At 43.2% G+C, this 20,276-nt stretch overlaps 1 protein-coding gene across 1 annotated transcript in view; it reads left to right on the forward strand.

Annotated features, from left to right (window-relative positions):
* The window catches only part of LOC131755526 (RNA/RNP complex-1-interacting phosphatase-like), a 76,706-nt gene extending 59,789 nt beyond the window's left edge, over window positions 1-16,917 (forward strand). The window contains exon 5 of the mRNA XM_067032167.1: window positions 16,462-16,917. The gene's annotated coding sequence lies outside the window, so the exon portion shown is untranslated. The remainder of the gene's footprint in view (window positions 1-16,461) is intronic.
* The last annotated feature ends 3,359 nt before the right edge of the window (window positions 16,918-20,276 follow it).

Genomic DNA, 20,276 nt, shown 5'->3' on the forward strand with positions numbered 1-20,276 from the left:
GTTCGTGCCCCAGTCTGGGAAGATCCCACATGCCACGGAGCGGCTGGGCCCTTGAGCCATGGCCGCTGAGCCTGTGCATCCGGAGCCTGTACTCCGCGCAATGGGAGAGGCCACAACAGTGAGAGGCCCATGTACCACAAAAAACAAACAAACAAAAAAAACCAATTTATGACCGTACTTTGATATGATCATCTTAGAGTTGTATCGAGGGAGGATAGTTATGCAAATACCTATATATCTGTGGGTTCAAGGAAGTTTAAAGGCTTGATACTTGAATCCTGTGGAATGTAGCCTCCTTTCCCAGAGGGAAATGAACATATATATGTACTTAATGTAGTTTAAAATAAAGGAACACCTGTTCGTAGAGGCATCTTCTATTCCAGGCATGTTTAGGTATAGGGAAGGGGAACAAGAGCTATAAAACATAATTCTTGTTTATAAGGAGTTTACAGTTTAGGGGGGCTGAGGGCACTCCATGACTCAACGAGGATGAGCCTGATGCAGGTGGCTACACGGTCACCTTTGGATAAACTCGGCTTTAGGAAAGACCAGCCTACTCTTACTCTGTTAAACTCTTTAATGCGGTGTCCAATAAACCTGAATATCAAGCACAAATGCCACTTTAGAAATGTTTCCAGGGGGGCTAACAGCCAACAAGTTAATATGATTCCTACACACTTGACACAACTCACCAGAGGTCTTGAATTCGGTGAGCATATGGACCTCCTTTAAGAAAGATCACCAGTTAAACTTGGAATGCTAAGTTCTAAGAGAATGAAGTAAGTAATAAGTGATATTCAGGTTCAGAGGTGGAAGAGAAAAGAGGTCTCACCTTGAGTAGAACATTTTGTTGGATTCTCCAAAGTGGCAAACAATAAGGAGAACACTAACCAAGTAAGACTCTGAATAAGTTGAGAAATAAGATGAAAGCCTAAGATGAGGGTCAAAATGTCCCCTAGATTTAAGGGTACACTTAGGCTGAAAGGGAAACTATTGAAAAAGATGTAGAAAATGCTAAATATTTCACAAAATATTTATTAGAACAAAAACCTATTAGAATAAACCAACTTAGCAAAGTTTGTTTGCAGAATATGAAAGCAACATACACGCATCACTTGCATTTCTGTACATTAACAATGAACAATCCAGAAAAGAAATTAGGAGAACAATTCCATTACAAAACCATCAAAAAGAATAAAATACTTAGGGATAAGCTTAACCAAACACATGAAAGACTTGTACACTGAAAACTACAGCATTATTGACAGAAATTAAGGAAGACATAAAGAAATGGAGAGACATCCATGTTCATGAACTATTGTTAAAATGTCCATTTTACACAAAGCTATCTACAGATTTAATGCAATGCCTATCAAAATCCCCTAGTTTTGCAGAAATAGAAGAAACTACTCCAAAATTGATATGTAACCACGAAGGACCCTCAATAACCAAAGCAAACTTGAAGACCTCACACTTCCTTTTGAAATGAAGTTTTCTTGTTATTGTGGGTTAAAAATCCAAAGTCCTAAGTGTCCATAGATTATCCTCCTAAATTTATATTTAAATTTAAATTTATATTTAAAGCTCTGTCATTCTCAATGACAGGGCTTGCAGGGCCTGAGTGGCATTGAGGGCTCCTTCAATATCTGTAGCATGGACTCCTGTCACTGACATGCTGTGGGTATCTCACAGCCTTGGCTGTTTTACCAGTTTACCAAGTCCAGGGTGAACCATGCTCAGAAAGGGCCCCATGCTTGCTTGGTTTCATGCTCTGCTATTGCTGTCTTGACATCCTTAATGATTTTATCTTTGAACTTACGTTTTGTAAGTAAAGTTTACGGGACAATAAAATATACCCATGAGCAGAGGAGACATGTGCAATATGTGTGTGTCTACCACAATTCCTGCTGCCCTATTCACATCTAGTTTTCACCCTGCTTACGGTGTGCTTTCCATGACATGCTTATCTGATACCCATTTGGAGTCTTACTGAGTTCCACCAGAATTCTGTGCTACTAGTCACATCCAAGACTAAGTCAAGGTGTTAACAGCTCTGGAGGCCATGCTTTCCATTTGAATCTGAACTTACTTCTAACAGAAACAAAGTAGTTGTTTTTTAAGAAACAAGAATGTCCAAGGAATCTGATCATATCCTTGCTTACTCGTTTTACTTCCCAATATTAGCCAAACACTTCTGCTGAAAAAGATGACATATATGAAAAAGAGAAGACACAACAACCCACAGAACCCATTTAGGGCTCAACCTCATCTAGTATGATGTCATCTTATCTCGATTGTATCTGAAAAAAGAATTTACTTGGGCACATTCACAGGTTCCAGGTGAACATGAATGTGGGGAGGACACTATGTACCCCAGTGCAAATACTTTCAACAACACTTTTTCTTTGCAGTTTCAACAAGAGGCACTCTATTTTCATTTTGCACTGGAGCCCACACATTATGTCACTTCTTACTGTTAGAGCCCGTGTTGGAAAATGGGGCTTCACGACATAGCCAAGTGAGTTTGTCAACTGAATGCTAGAATTATCCAGACTTACCCACTTTGTTGCAGCAAGGTGGTTCCAGGCAAACCCATGTGAGAGGGGCGTGTCCACAGTGGAGCAGAGAACTTTTGTCTCCTATCACCAGACTCACTCCCAAGATGAAGGAAAGAAGAGCTTAGCAAAGCATGGCCAGTTATTCTTCCTAACTTTGACCGTCAAGTCGGTCACCTCACCTAGCCAGTGTCAGTGACTATAAGAGCAGGGAGGTTAAAAGTTATACTAATCAAATTCCCTTCCCATGGTGGTACCATTAGGAACGAGAAGGGAAATTGTCACTAGTGGTCCCCTGTTTTTTTCAATCTCTTAACCCACTCAACGATGCCTTTAAGCCTGTAATTAACGGAATATGGCTCTCCCTTCAGGAAAAACAGACCTTTACCAGGACAGTCCTGCTCACACTTTTATGGGGCTACTCACTTGAGTGACCTCCTGGAACTGCTGGTGGATGACTTCGAGCTTCATCCCAAAAGTCTCTGATATGGGTGAGAAATTGCTTTAATTTAAATTAACTCCAAGGCTACTCATATCCAATGACCAGAAACAACTTTTTGTTCTACCAGCCATCCACATCACAGCTAACCAGAGACATATGATGAGGTTAAATGACAAACTAAGATTAAATACATAAAAGCATCCAGTAGTACAATTCAGAAATCATAGAAATGTTGCAAATTTAAAAGTACACCTTTGCCAGTATCAAATTCTTCACAGAGAAATTAAAAGGGCTCACATTAAACGCTCTTATGAATTAAGGTCCCGAAGTATTAAAGCCCAAGCTTGAAATCAAGTGTCCTTGTTACTGTGGGTTGAAAATCCAAAGTCCTAAATGTCCATAAACCATCCTCCCAAATGTACATTTTGTTCATGCTCAGTGACAGGGCTTTCATTGCCTGAATGGGACTGAGGGCTCCTTCAGTATCTGTAGCTTGCACTTCCGTCACTGACACGGGTGTGGGTCTCGCAGGGCCTTGGCTGTTTTATCAGTTTATCAAGTCTCTCATGAACCGTGCTTTTAAAGAGTCTAAAGAGTTACTAAGATACAATCTGATTTTACAGCACTATCCCCAAAATTTAAAAACAATATCAAAAGAAAGCCAATCCCCCACTCCTAGAAGAGTGAAACTAGGCACATTTTTGTTCCCAGAATCCAGTACAGAATTTGACCAAAGAACATAGAAGAAACTCAATGGCATTTGGGACAAAGATAAAGTCTCTTTGGTTTTAGCCTCACTAGGATGTTCATTCGTTTATGCCATTTAACTGCAATTTCTGACCTGTGAACTTCGAACCAGGAGGAATCTTTTAGCCTGACGTTGGTTTGTCACTATGAATTTGCCACGTGCAGGCACAGCCCTGAGCATCTGTCACACATGGACTCTTGAGTTATCCTTCCTCTGTGATGACCCTGTGGTTCACACTGCAGTACTGAACTGATTATGGGTTCAGTCGAGTGACATTACACCTCCAGTTCTGATGCGTAGATTTGACAGACGTATGCCGCCATGGCCATTTTCACTGCCTCCTGCTACGGACCTGCATAGACCAAAGGCGGCTGCCTTTAAGAGAACCTTGCTTTCTCCAACATAATTGACAAATCCAGTGTCAGCTTGGGTCCACATGTAAAGGGAGTCACTTGAGCCTACGGTAGACCGTATGTGTCAATGCCGACAAGTTCTAGAAAACGTTTCCCTTACAATTGAGTCTTTGTCTCAGTCAAGCCTGCTTGGGAAAAACTGTACCTGAAGAGTAAGGCAAGGTGGACGGCTGCCTGAGACTTTCCTACCCTGTGAACTCCTGCACACTCTCAAGTCAAGTGCCAGGTAAAGGCTCTGTATACTAAAGACCCTCCAGGTGCCTTATTCATTCCGCTCCACGTATCGCTTGGTCACCTGCAACTCCCTAACGCCCTTTTCTGTCAGACCTTTACTTAAGTGGCTCGAAAGAAACAGCCACTCTCCCACGCCATAAGCTGCAGCCATCAGCCAAAATCAAAGTATCGTATGGCTGGTGTAGTGGGTTGGATGGTGGCCCCCCAAAGAATATATCCATGTCCTAATCCTTGACTGTTACCTCATTTGAAAATAAAGGTTTTGCAAATGTTATTAAGGACCTTGAGATGGGATTTCCATCCTATATTACCTGGATGGGTCCCAAACAGACTGACAATTGTCCTCATTATACAAGCAGGGCAGAGGGACACGTGAGACAGACAGAAGAGAACATACAGACACATAACGGGGGATGTGAGGACAGAGACAAACACTGAGTGAGGTGGCCTCAAGCTGAGGAAGCTGGCAACCACCAGAAGCCGAGAGAGGCACGCGACAGAATCTCCCCTAGAGCATCTGTAGGGAGAGCAGCCTTGCTGACACCTTGATATCACACATCTGGCCTCTACAACTGTGAGATAGCAAATTTCTATTGTGTTAAGCCTCCAAGTTTATTAGTCTCCCAGCAAGCACGGGACACTTATACAGCAGGCATTAAACCTTTTCTAGGCTTCAGCAGTTTACTGCACAACCCTAAATATTTTCAAACAGTCAGAGGTCTCAACATCCCACCATACATTAAAGACCAGGGCACTAGACTACCTTCCTTAGCAGTACCAAAATATTTTCCACATGGACACTTTACTCTCCAAAATGTCTGCTCCTTTCTTTTCATTTCTCAGTGCTCCCAGGTAATGCACCAAATGTTAGGGTCTTCTAATGACCTTCCAGCAAGTACAATGCCTTAATTCCATTTGGTTTGGAATAAATTAGGAAATAAGAGAAAAGAGGGAGGGCCGGATATTCCTGTTACTGCTGATAACCCTGGCTTGAGAATCCAGTTTGAATGAAATGATCACATAACTGAACCCCAGAATTGGGCAGACTTACTAACTAGTAACACACAGAATGAGAGAAACAGAAGACACTCACTCACACTCTCAAGGGAGAGGACAGAATTAGTCAAGGCAAGCATGCTCACTGAATTCTTTTCAAGCTTTCTATATAAGTCACTTGATCATCCTGGGGCAGAGTCAGTAAAGAAGCAGGGCTGAGATGACCCTAGCAGCTCTCTTGACAGGACTGAAACATCAGGAGCAGGAAAGGAACATTCCCTCACTCCCCACCACCACCACCGCCAGCAGTAAAAAGTGATCATCCACATGGACAATGTAAAAGAAATCAGAAACTACGCTAACTCTGATTCACTCTTTGTATACCCACAGCTAATCAGGAGCCTTGTGCAAAAGCATCTTGAGTAGTTGCTAATAAAACTCTTTAGAAGCAGACCCCTCCGCATGCCTCAAAGGGAAGATGCAGACCTGTATGCTTCAGGATTTTCTCACCAAAACCCCACACAATTTCTGTACTACTCCAGCCACGTATGGCCTAGCCCTACCCTCATACCTGTTTTTCTTGGTTTAGTAATAAAGAAACACAGGTGGAAATAAAGAAGAGATATCAGGTAGAAAGCTATAATAGTGGGGAAAATAATATAAGTGAAGTCAAGTACCACCACCATTTACTAGTAGTGAACTTTCAGCACCAACATTAACATTTTTTCCTGTTCTATCTGTAAATAATAACTAATATGTATATAACAATTTTCAATTTAATCAAATCTCATTTTTATAACTAACTACTTCACAACAAGTAACACGCTAAGGCAACATCAATAGATGAAAAAAGGTAGTCCCTGGCCCCAAGGAACGTTGCCCAGGGGAAAACAGAGTTATGTAAACATACAATACAGTGTAGCGAGTGCAACAATCAGGCATGCAGGAGTGCAAGGGTAGCAAAAAGGAGCGTGCGGTCACAACACTAAAAAGAAGACTGCACAGAAGACATAATACGTACATTGAGTTTTGAAAAATGAAGTGTGTTTCCCAGGTGCCCCATAGGGAGAAAGGAATTCTTGGAGGAGGGAAAAGGATAAAGGAAGGCAGTGAATTGTTCATAGAATCCAGAAGTGAAATAGGCAATGGCAGGAGAAATGATTGGACACAGGCATCATGAATACTTGTGTGTCTGCATTTTAGCAAGTCCATTCTAAAGGAAACTTTGAGCATCAACTCGGGGGTGGGGGGCTGTGGGGGGACAGAACTAGTCACTCCTGCCAGAAACACTGGAACCACTTTCTACCAAGCCACCAAATAAAACGACTTCAAAGGCAACATGGTATCACAGGAAGGGCTTGATTTTTTGTTTGTTTGTTTTTAGTTCATTAGGCCTCACTTAAAATGCTGATTCCACAATGCACTTGCTTTGGGATCTTGAACAACACTCATAACCTCTGCAAGTTTCAGTACCGTAAGTTTATGTGATTACCTTCATCTGTAATATCCCTGCGCTGCAATCTTAATGGAAATTCAAGTTCAGGTCAAAGACAAGTTTCTCTGTGACTTCTCCTCTGAATTGATTCAAAAGCCATTCTCTCCTGTCCTCATTTGGCTTCTCTAATGGAATCTCATAAGAACTTCTATGACCTCTTTGGTTTTTTGTTGTTGTGGTTGTCTGTTGGTTGTTTTTTAATTGAAGTATGGTTGATTTACAATGTTGGGTTACTTTCAGGTGTACAGCACAGTGATTCCCTTTACACATTCTTTTCCCTTCTAAGTTATTACCAAATATTGAGTAGAGTTCGCTGTGCCATAGAGGAGATCCTTGCTGTATCTATTCTATGCCTTCTTTGAATGACATAGCACTTGTTGTCTGTATCATTTGTATGTCTGTGGTTGCTTTGTGACTGAAAATGAAATGTTTCTATTTGTTCATGTCCTGGCCCTTCCTTAAAAATATGTTCATTTATCTATTTCATATTCATTGACTACATCTTAGACACGGTGTTAACTTCTGCTTCTAGATGTTAGTAAAATATAGACCTTCCTGCTCAAAAGGTCACAGTATTTGTGGGAAAACAAAAAAAATGCACAACCTATGTCTCAAAGAGCTTTGTACTTCCCAAAGACAACACACCTAGTAGGTACAATAAATACACGTATCATACGTAAATGTATAAATAGTTAATGGGATTAAAAACTAGAGATAACTGCTTTTCGATTCTGAGGAAATGATGATTATATTTCACCAGGAGCTCAATACCACTCTGAGAATGAGGGCTTAACCCCCGTCCTGACTCAATGCATCGCTTTCCTATATAAAAATACACAAGTCTGTACATACGCTCTAGCAAAAGGCTTATCTGGCATGAATTTCAGATAGCAAGAAGAAAAATTCAAGAGGTTCAGAGAAGCATCCAGAAGCTCACATGATTACCTGGCACTAATGCAACTTGCTTGACAGGAAAATAGAGCTGGAAATCTCACCAAATTAGATGATCTTTGAAGAATTTCAAAACCGCTTGCTATTCACTGGAAATCCTAGAAGAACAGCTTCTTTTAAAATGTACTGATAATATGCTTTACAGCTTAATATTCAGCAGCCTGTGTTTTGGCTAAGTCAGCTTCAGGAAAGAAGGAAACTTGTCGTTTAGCTCCATTTACTTTGGAACCTCTGGTTCCAAACATCTATCTACTTCTGTGCTCAGTCATCATCTGTAAAATGGAAGCAACTCTAAAAAAACATAGTTACAGAGATGTTGCACAGTTTCATGTGTCATTGTCTTCATTTGTTTCACAATACCAATAACATCTAAGCTACTACTGAAAGAGTGCTATGTTATTTGGGGTCATCTAGTGCAGCTCTGTCAAAGTAAAGAAAAGGAAAGGGGTCTAGAATAACTATAATTTTCCCAAGGGGACACAATTATTTTACGGTAAATCTGGGACAAGAACCCTGATCTCTTTGATCCCATTCCATTGTTCTTTCATTGGGTTCTGAACAAGCCAGAGAAATCAAGAGAAATAAAACTCCTATGGGCTATGTCCCTGGTACAGGACTTGGCAAGATTGGAATTGGAGCACTACATATTAAGAGGTATCTGGGAAATTCTTCCAACTAATTGAGATATACAGACCAGGTACATAGAAAACAGTACATTTTCTGAAGATGATTCTGTGGCATGAACAGAACTGGTAACCGAAGGGGTGTGTGTGCTGGAGTTCCAAACAGGATGGGTGAATTCTTGTTTTCTGGCACCTTGAAGACTCCACCCCAATATGCACATTAAAATAAAATTAACATTTGAACTGTGTCATATTTAATCCTGCATGCTCGTGTAAGTCAACAAAATATTCTATATATCACTTAAGTTGTCACTTACTTTTAAACTAGATTTTTAATTTCTAAAAGTCTTTTCAAACACAAAACAGAGGTTGCAAAATGGTATATGGGAAGCTGCAGAGATGAAATAAACGTATTTCATTCAGCATAAAGATGAATATCCAAACAACTTCTTCAGAGCCAAAAGTGTCCAAATCCACTGTCTTCAGTTTGTAGTCAAGGCTTCCGAAAAAATATGCTAATGGATTCCTAATTACCCAAATGCCCCGTATCTGTTTCACTAAGTATCATTATATATCATGGAAAGTTTTCTCAGTGACAGAGAAAGACATCCTGGCTGAACATCCCCCTACCCGTGACTCAAAGATGATGGTCTTCAAGCTACCTTGAAGGCGTTGGAGCCCACTTTATCCATTACTAATAGTAATGGAGGAAAACACTTAATATTCTGTTTGCTCTGTAGTTGTTAAATCACTTCTTCCCTTCATTAAAATGGATGGCCCATGGGCTTCCCTGGTGGCGCAGTGGTTGCGAGTCCGCCTGCCGATGCAGGGGACGCGGGTTCGTGCCCCGGTCCGGGAGGATCCCACATGCCGCGGAGCGGCTGGGCCCGTGGGCCGTGGCCGCTGAGCCTGCGCGTCCGGAGCCTGTGCTCCGCAGTGGGAGAGGCCACAACAGTGAGAGGCCCGTGTACCGCAAAAAAAAAAAGGATGGCCCATAATTGAGTCAGTTTCCATAATTGGAAACTGAACAAATTTTGTTGGTTTTATTAATGTCATAGGTTTCTAGGGAGGGTCTACTCAATAACTAAGTCTAGTTTCAGTTACAAATAAATTATAATGTAACTTTGAATAAATTAAGCTCATCATAAAGGAAGGATACTGATAGTTGCTACTACCCCTTCACTGAGGGGCTCTTGTAAAACACTAAATAAAGTAACACAGGTGTATATGCGTGCATATATTTTCAATGATATTTGTACACATTTAAAAAGACCTCTACAGAATGCATTCTAAAACTCTTGAAGCTGTGTGTCCCTAGTTCCCAGGTCTCTCATTAAAACTACTTACATGAACAAAATCGTATCTATTAGGAGAGCTATCAGAGTGCTCCAAATACTACTTCTTGCACTACCTGTCCCAACCCGTTGCCTTCCTCTTCCCATTAGTCCTCAATTTAGAAACCCCGGAAATGTGTTCATTAATTTATGAACATATTTCTTCATTCAGCCAAGAAAACTGATTGATCCCTTCCCAAATTGCAGGCACCATTCTTCACTATGTTTCATAGGCATGTTCAGGAAACACAGCAGTGATGAACACAGATGAATAAACCCTCTCGAGCTGAGGGGGGAGACAAAAGTCAAGAAGCCAATATAAAATCATAAGTATACATATGTAAATAGAAATTAAATAAATGGATAGAATAACTAGTATATCAGGGAAGTGCTGGAGAAAAACAGCAAGCAGGGAAGGGAGATGGAGATTGTTAGCTGGTAGGAGGAGGCTGCGATCTGAAACGAAGTGATCCATGAGGGCTTTCTGGGGAAGATAAAATGTAAGCCGGAACTTCAGGTTGTGAGAGGGAGCAAGGAGCGCACGCACCTGGGAAGTGAAGAGTCCAAGCAGAGGGAACAGGCAGACGGAAAGGCAATGAGGAAAGGGTGGGCTTGGAGGATCCAAGCAGCAGAAAGGATGTCAGAGTGTGGAAAACACAGCGAGCAAAGTGGAGAGGAGAAGGAAATAGTCAGAGAGGAAACAGAGGTCCAGATTTCTAGGGCTGTGGAGGCACTTTGAGGACTTTGCTTTTTCTGTGAAGAAGCCATTGAAGAGATGTGAGTGACATGAACTGACTTATGTTTTAACAGGATCTCTCTGGATGCCATGTTGATTAGAGACTGTAGGAGAATAAGGACCAGCCCCAGAAGACCAATAGTTGAATCAAAGAAGTGATTACTCAAAAATGCGCTTCCTCCTCAGTGAGGACGCAGAGCAGGGATCCGCACATAATGGCCACAAATCACATCAGGCGCTCAGCCTGGATCTGTGGGACTGTGAGCTAATAATGGTTCTCACGCTTAGAAAGCTTGTTGAAGAAGAAAGAGGACGAGAAGTTACAGAAACTGTATATGGCTCACAAAGCCTAAGATATTTAAAATCCAGAAAATGCTTTCCAACACCTGATGTAAAGCATGTGGCTGGTAGGAGGCGCTCAACAAAATTTGGAAGAGGAATACATGAGTCAATTAGTGCCTGAAAACATTGTAAAGTGATAGGTGTCAAGAAACATTTATGCCTTCAACATTAACCTTCACAAATGATGCCATTTCCATTGAGCTTTTGAAAAATATATTCTGGCTTTCAAAACAATAAACCAGAAGGCATTTCCTCACATAAGCAAGGTCATAAACAACTGTCACGTAAAGTTGAAATAGCAACAAATCAAATAATAACAAAAACACTTTTATACATTTTTAAACCTTACAAAGGTTTATTTCATGTTCATTATCTAATTTAGTCCTCAAATCAATGCCATGAGATAGTTATTACTTTCCCATTAGAAACAACCACATAGTAAATCCTTAGTGATTGCTCAAGAAAAGCTGAAATCTGGACTGTTACATCTATTAATGCCCAGGTTGGGTTTTTCCCATGGGAACATTGGATTCTAAAATCAACAGGGATTTTCAGATCCAGATGGCAGGCTAGGAAACATCTTTACTTTCTGTTCCTCCTGAAACCATATTGAAATAAAACTGTAGAAATACCAAAATTAATCAACCAATAAAAGCCAAGACACTTTGGAAGTCATCAACCACAGAAAGATGTCAACACACTTCGACAAGGCAAACAGTGAAATGGAGGAGCCATGAATAAAATAATGAAGAAAAGACTACCCTAAGTAAGGTCTGCACAAAGCCAGTCAGCTTTTGCTGAGCTCTGGTTATAGTAAAGGGCAGAGGAAAGAAGAGGGGCTGAAAACAAGGAGAAAAAAGTCATTTTAGGAAAAAAAGTTCATTTAATGAGCTCCAGGCAACACTCAGCCTGCTGCCATACTAACTCGTGAATTACAATGCATTGTTGGTAAGCAAGACAAGAAAACAGGGAACAATCAAAACAAACAAAAATCAAGACACTGTTTCTTACTGAACTCTTCCCAAATGAGATCAAGGAATGATGGTTCAATGCCACAGCTGTAAATCATTTCTGCTCTTGGGGAGCTTAGAAAGGGCTTAGAATATTTACCCTTTCTTTTCAGACAGAATTTAGGTCTGAGCAAAAGCTTTTGTGGCCTCCAACCCTACAGTTTATTGGGGATGGAAGTCCAAATTTGCTGTGACATACCATAAAAAGAATCTCATCAACAGAGGGTCACACTAATTTTGGAATATATGAATTATGCCCAGTGTTACTTTAAATAGATTTTAAACAAAAATATATAAATACATTTTTGCTCATCTATATGATTCTGGGTTCTGAAACTTCTACATGTCACATGTGTGATATATAACACACAATGTCAGCCCCAGGAGGCAGAAAACACTCCAGTGAAGCAAGGCAAAGAAATGAGTTTTAAACAAGGTAAAGTGCTGTGTAGACCAGGATTGTTCAATTCTTTCCTGTCATGCTGAAGCTTCCAGCTCCTGAATAACAACACATGTTTCCCTTGTCCTAGACACCCAAGAGTACGTCTCCTCTCTTGGGCATAAGAATTTCTAGAGTTACATATGTGTAGTCAAGGGTGGACCCAGCTGGCAGACTCACAATGACCAAATTGTGTTGATCGTACTTTAAACTTTCATAGCTCGACGCTCAAGTTGCAATAAATGATATATTTGCTTTCTAGACATGAATGAGATGCCTTACTGGATATACTCCAGGAAGGCCAGAGAAACTGGTTTCTAATCCAAACGGAAAAATTCACTGGTGAATTTCTTTCAGGATAGCCCATGATTTATCTAGAATATAATCTTTACATATCTGGATCCTTCAAACTAGACAAAGGGAAAATCCTAGCTTCAATCCTCACTTAGAAATGTGGAATGGTGCTATGCTCACAACTGGTGGTCCCTGACCTGTATCTTCTGAGATTAGAACCCACTGTGATGGATAACCAAGTCATGCATTGAACAAAAGAAGACCTCCTACAGGGCAGTGTAGCTGTTCCTTACAGGTATGGCACTTAGGCCTAAGTACCATAAGGACTACAAGAAAAAAAGGAAAACAAGTAACACATGAAGCATATATGATAAGGAGGCACCACAGTCCAGAGCACGAGCTCTGGAATCACACAGGCTTGGTTCGAATCCCGGCTAAGCCACTACCATCTGTATACCCTGAAGAACAGTCGAAGGTTTAAATGTTGTTTTACCAAATTTCAAAAAAGGAGTGAAGAAAGAACCTATCTGCCAGGAAGGGACATCGTGGGGTGCTGCATCCAGTCAGGTCAGGCTCTGCATCCCCTGCTCAGAAACCTTCACCGCCTGGCTCATGGTGATGCTGGCAGCTGAGCAGCCCTGGAGGAGGTGCTCCAGTCTCCAGGCCTCGCAGAGAAGCTGGGGAGGTCCCCGGAGGAGGCTGGCCACACCCTGGCAACTCTGGGTGCCTCCTGCCCTCAGCTCTGAGCAGGCTCTACCCTCTGGCCCCGTGGTGGGGAACGGCTGGCCGATACATACGCAGGGCTGAGGGGCCTGCAGATCTGGTGCCCAGGCAGGGTGAGCTCTGGACGAGAAGGCTTCCACAGTCCCCAACAGTCTCTGCACGGTGGCCCGTCCGGTGCTAAACACCTGCCACACACAGCGAGAAGTCCCAGACGCTAGAAAGTCCAGAAGGGGCCCCGCCCTTTGCCCTTGGGCCGGGGTTTCTCCAGGGGCTGGGTTTGCATGTGCTCCCCCACCCCCGCCTCACCCCCTGCCCCGCCCACCCTTTCTCTGTGATGCGTACAATGGACATGTCACAGAGCCAGGCTGAGCCTTCCAGTGTCCAGTGCGTGCTGGATCTTGAGAAGAGTTAGAAGCTAGGGAGAAGCTCTTCCACTTTTACTCTCTGCTCTCAGATCAGGCAGGCAGCAGCTCTGATATGGAAGCGATGGACACCACACCTCCTTCCCAGGCTATTATTTTCCATTCCGCTCCTGTTTTCCCCAGCACCCCATTTATGGCTTTGGCGGGCACCGATGCCTCAGCAGGCAGCATCTCTGACCCCGAACCTATGGACACCACACCTCCTTCCCAGGCTTTTATTTTCCATTCCGCTCCTGTTTTCCCCAGCACCCCATTTACAGCTTCGGCGGGCACCGATGCCTCAGCAGGCAGCACCTCTGACCCCGAACCTATGGACACCACACCTCCTTCCCAGGCTTTTATTTTCCATTCCGCTCCTGTTTTCCCCAGCACCCCATTTACAGCTTTGGCGGGCACCGATGCCTCAGCAGGCAGCACCTCTGACCCCGAACCTATGGACACCACACCTCCTTCCCAGGCTTTTATTTTCCATTCCGCTCCTGTTTTCCCCAGCACACCATTTACGGCTTTGGCAGGCACCAATGCCTCAGCAGGTAGCACCTCTGACCCCGAACCTATGGACACCACACCTCCTTCCCAGGCTTTTATTTTCCATTCCACTCCTGTTTTCCCCAGCACCCCACTTACGGCTTTGGCGGGCACCGATGCCTCAGCAGGCAGCACCTCTGACCCCGAACCTATGGACACCACACCTCCTTCCCAGGCTTTTATTTTCCATTCCACTCCTGTTTTCCCCAGCACCCCATTTACGGCTTAGGCCGGCACCGGTGCCTCAGCAGGCAGCACCTCTGACAGCAAAGCTATGGGCACCACACCTCCTTCCCAGGCTGTCATCTGCCAGTCTGCCCCGTCTCCAAGGAGAACCACTACCCATTTCACACCGCTGTTCCAAGATATGAGAACACACCACCCAGTGGTAGCAATGCCTCAGCCCATGCCTCGACTCATTTACCTGCAACACCGGACAACAGATAGACCAACACTTCAAAGTTATGACAGAAAGTTGAGTAAGTTATACACTTGCAACTTCATTGATTATTATTAACGAGCACAACTGTAGTGCTTAGACTGTAACAAGTACTATTCTAAGTGCTTAGCAAATATTAACTCACTTGCCTCATAATGGCAACCTTATAGGTAGGTACTATTCATAATATTCACCTTTTTGGGGGGAAACTGAGGCCCAGAGAGGCTGAATAGCTTGCTTAATGCCACACAGTAAGTTGGTGGCAAAAACCCAGGATTAAAACCAGACTGTCTAGACTTTCATCACTTTGCGGTGTCCCCTTCTTATAAGTTGTGGTTAGGGAAGGGACTAAATTGACAAGACTCTGAACTAAAAGGAGAAGGGAGAAATGAGAAAGTGAGTGATCCTAGAAACTAGAGAAGATTTAGCCTCAACGGTATTTAGTTCAATGGTATTATTCAGTCTACTACAAGGGAGATACTATTATCTTTCTCAGATGCAGGAAATGAAGTTTAAGGAAGAATTTGTCTTAGGTCTACAACTGCCAGAGTAGAGATTTAAATTCTGCCAGTGAGACTTTAGGACACACTCTAAACAACTTTAATCTGTGTCCTTAACTACTGCATAATCCTTGGTTAAGAGTCACACTTAGGTATCAAGACCCAATTGAATACAACACTATGTACTGTCTCCTCTTTCACTTTATTTGCCTGGTGTGTTCATGAATCTTGCCAGGAGCAGAAGAGTTCAGAAAATGGTTATGCACGTTTGCTAACAGAAAGCATTTACTGTTTGATGTGCACGGAGTAACGGAAGGCTTTTTAAAATTAAATATGCCACCAAGTAGTCAAGTGTCACGACAGAGCTAGCCCCGTGGGAGTCATGAGGAGACTAAAATTATCTCCAGTTGTGCAGGTAAGAAAAGTTTAACTAAAGGCAGGTGTAGTTGAGCCAAGCCCTACAGCACAGAAGTAGGAATTTGGATATGCACGAATGGGACAAAAGACATTTGAGGCATGGGAAACAGTTTAATGCAGAATGGATGAGAAATATGCATTAGACCTATTCTACATCAACTGGCTTATTAACTCAGTAAATCAGATTTAGTCAGTCAAAGTAGCTTGAGCTGATTACTTATCCAGGGGATAGCTGTTCAGAGTAATTTTTGTCATAGAACAGGAAATAAAATTGTTGAACTACAGCTTTAGGCTTGCTAAGTGAAATAGATTGCTCTAGATGATTTTCAAGTGACTTACTTGGTATTATTCACAAAATTGGGGGTTAACAATTGCTTAAGAAAACAAAGAGAATTGATTTGAAATAGTACTTGAAGGAGTTACTGTGTAAAGTATCTGTTCAGTAGCTCATGGTAAATGGATGTTTATAATCTCCATTGGACAACCAACTACCTTTTTGCAAGTGGTAATGTGAATTGCTGTTGCATACACTATAGTAATGACCACCTATCTAATTTGCTGTCCAAACCAGAAATCTTCTAACAATACTGGTCTCCTAATAAAAATAAGCACGGAGGTAACACACACTGGGTGTCTCCCATGTGCCTGTGCATGCATCTATATCTCACTGAACCCCCAGAACAGCCCCCAAGAGAGGGACTCCGAGTGTCCCCATGCTGCTGGTGGAGAAACAGGCACAGGAAGGTTCAATAGTCTATCTAGCTGAGATCACACAGAGGGTGGGAGAGCCCATTTTTAAACCATCTGCCTCCAATTCCAGGTGCCAGGAGCCAGACTCAGCCTACAGCTCTCTTCTGCTCGTCTGGAGGTGAAACCATGTGTCATGATTAGTCAAATCCTGTCTTCACTCATCAAAGGAGCTTGAACACTTGCACGTCCTCCAAGTAGCATGTAGCATAAGCAATAAGATGTTTGCCCCAGTATTGTCCAGGAACTTGGAATCAGCTCTGCCTAGTTAGGCGGAGCCTGTTAATACTGGAGAGGACCACCGATCTTCCCCCTGGGCAAGTGCCTTTTGACCTCCTGCCATCAGAGGGCCGAAAACTCCAGCCAGAGAATGTGCTGAGCCCTGTTGCCTAGTTACGCCAGCTCAGAACGATGATGAGCACACCTTTTTCCAATCACCTTTCCTCATGCTCCCCATGCCTCATACTGCCCTGCCTCTTTATTCTTTGTCCCATAGATACCCCAAGCCCCTTGCCTTTGGGGAGGCGGATTTGAGACCTATTCTCACGTCACTTCCTCACTTGGTTGGCTGCCTCGTGAATAAAGCTCCTCTTTGCTGCAAACCTCAGCATCTCAGTAGTTTGGCTTGCTGTGCCTCAGACAAAATGGTTGGGAGCAGTGGTAAAGGTCCCTTGCCTGCGAAGGAAACTGGTTACTAGTGGTCATGCTGCCGATGTTTTCTCCTCCCGGGGGGGCAGACGTCCTGCTATTCCGGAAAGGGAGGAAGGCAGGAGCTGGACCCTTGCTCTCAGTGTCACCGTCACGTAGGAGCTCGTTAGAAGCATAGAATCCAGGCCCCACCCAGAACTACTGAATAACAGCCTGCATTTAACAAAATCCACGAGAGGCATACCCATATTCAAGTTGGAGAGGCTCCAAAGCTGGAGTCCAAGGAGCTCACCCCTAGGGTCATCCCCTCCTCTGCAGCCAATGAAAACCAAGCAGAGATTCATCCCGAGTGTACTCTGCCTCAGTCACTTGGATATCACGTGAGCTCATTTAATCTTCCCCAGAACCTGCAAATGAGACTGAGGGTCAGAGTGGTCAAGCACCCAAGGTTCCATAAAAGAACATGACCAAGGCTCACTGGAGCCCAGACCTCCAAAGAAGAAGGCCCTTGGGCACAGCATGGCACCACAGCAGCCCAAACCGTGGGCCTGGAGGGTAGGCCATGGTCCCCATGCACAGTTCACACCATTCGACAGATGCCCACAGCAGACCACAAGGCAATATGAGAAGTAAGTTCTGATTGTGGAATGTCTGAATTTTGAGATTTAAAGAAAATCTCTGTTTTGGGTGGCTGGTTAAAACAGTTCTACAAGGGAGTAAAGAGAAGGAATCTCAAGGCCCCTTCTGGACTTAGAATTTAATGCCTATTTATTGAGAACCTCTCCGTGCATTTGCTCAGTCCTATGTCAAGACGAACGTCTCTGAGCCCTAGAAGCTTAGGTTCTAAAAAGGCCACAGAAATGGGTGAGACCTAAAAAAATGCGAGAACAATGCAACGGCCTTAATCAGACTGGCTTTGCTTTGCTTTGCTTATAAGTCACTGACTTTAAACTGAATATGGTGTCATGTCTATATTTTTCTTGAAGTTTTTTTTTTTAAAGATTTTCTTCCATGGTAAGACTTTTATATTGTATTTTTCTTAAAGTGGAGTGTGGTACATTTACCCTCCAACAGATGATTGCTTATAACTCACCTCGCTTTATTAAGTATACCGCTAGAGGCTTCTATGCCCCTACTAAGAAAAATGCATTTTCAGGCCCATTCAAACCAATGAAAATCCAAGTTTTCAGAGCACAAGGTAATGAAAATTCTCTCCATCGGCATCTTTTACTACTTTTAATCTGTTGACAGACCCTAAGTGTCTCAGAGGAAAGGTACTGTAGCGGGAATTGTCATCGTGAACAGCATTCCATACAGGTAACTCTTGATTGTTCCAATTTTCCCCAAATTTGGACACATTTACTCCCTCTATAACATCTCTAGGGTGTGCGAAAGAAAAAAAAGATGCCTGTACAATTTATGTCTCAAAATATACACATAAATATTTTGCACATACAAACAGGGAAATCTTGTAAATAATGGATGGGGAGCAATGTAATGTCGATAATGGAACTACTCATTTCGAAAGAGAACACTGTCACCAAGTGTCCCCTCACCAAAACTGACTGGGAATTTTTAGGGGCCGCCAAAGCAGAGGTGGAGATTTATAGGAACCTGGGATGTTTGAAAAATGGTTTTGTACGACCTCCTTGAGGAAGGCACCAAGCACCATCCAAAATTGCAAAAGTGGCTCCAGGTTGACTCCTTGTGTCCTCACTCTTTGCAATGTGACATTCCAACTTCTCCCATCAAGAGGCAGAGTTGATTTCCCCACCCTTGAAGTTAGGTGATGTGCCATGGCCAATAGAAAGCAGCAGAAACAATGGTGAACCAGTTCAGAGCCAGGTCCCTCTGGGCTTCTACTCTCCCTCTCGGAGCCCTGCTGCCCCCGTGGGTACAAGCCCCAGTTACTAGCTGGGGCCTAAGAGGCATGTGGCCCAGTCAGGCCCCAGCTGCCCCCACAGGTGTAGCAGCAATTCCAGCCATGATAAGCAGGGTTGTGAGGAAGAATTAAGAGCATAAGCCTATGCTATCATCTATAAACCACTCTGTCAACCTACGACATTATTTTTCAAAAGCATTTTTGTTATTTTGAATCCCTGCCTGGACATATTGAAAACAGCACTTCAATGACTGTTGGAGAGCAAATTGAGAGTCAAAGATATTAGTTTATCCAGATTCACAAATTTGTATAAATTACTAGAAAATCATCTGAAGAAAAATAGACACGAATGAAAAAACAGTCCAAAGAACACGGGTGAAGAAACATGTGCATTTAACACCAACTAGTACATCAAAGATGTAATGGAAAGTATATGTTTGGTTCTCTGTATAATGCTGTATAATTTTCATCACAAAAGCATTACTTGATTTGTACATACTTGGAAGCAAACAAAGCATTAAGGTTATCTGCTGGGGTGCAAACTGGCCCCTATACACAGAGGACAACGAGAGACTGAAGAAAGAGGCAGCCCACTCCAGACTAGTCAGTGGCAGTTTCAACAAGCAAGGGAACCTGCTTACAAAGCTTGCCTTGGTCAGCTGAAAGACAAACAGATCTCAGCACCCACGCGCCAGAATCTTGAGTTTACACAGAGATCTTAACAGGGTTCAGTAACATATACTGTCCACATGGTCTCAAGAACACGTTCCTCTCTCAAGGCTGAGTTTTTGAAAAGGGTTCCCACTGTGGGAACGGTGGGCAGAATGTATATTCCAAGGTCGGGGGAGGGGGTGAGGAGTCTCTGATTGCCCGGGTCCAGCTCTCGGGTCAACTGGCGGTTATGCCCTCTCAGTGGCGTCCTCTGACATTTCAGCAAGGAAGGACGCCAGAAAAAGACAGCCTAGGGCAGAAACCACTCAACTTCTTGTCACGAATGCCAGGGCAACCCAAGCAAGTGGATATACAAGCCTACGTAGGGCCTGGAAGTAGGAAGCATTGGGGGACTACACCTGGGCCGGTACTGACCTCCCTCCCCAAAGGGACAAGGAGAGCAGAAACCTGGATGGAGTCAAGAGAGAGAACCAAGAAAGGCAAGGCTGGATATGGAGCAACATGTGGATTCAGGAGCATGTGTCTCACAACTGCCGGGGCTCTGCACACCAGCTGCATCCCCGTTCTCCTTGACCCTCATTGGTATAATTAACTCAGGGTGGGCTCATTCCGGCTGCCAAGTCACTTCCACCTGTCCATGGAGTTGATAGTTACTTGCTCACAGTGAACCAACCTCCCTGGACCTA

This window comes from Kogia breviceps, chromosome 4, assembly GCF_026419965.1.
Source record: "Kogia breviceps isolate mKogBre1 chromosome 4, mKogBre1 haplotype 1, whole genome shotgun sequence".
Lineage (NCBI taxonomy): Eukaryota > Metazoa > Chordata > Mammalia > Artiodactyla > Physeteridae > Kogia > Kogia breviceps.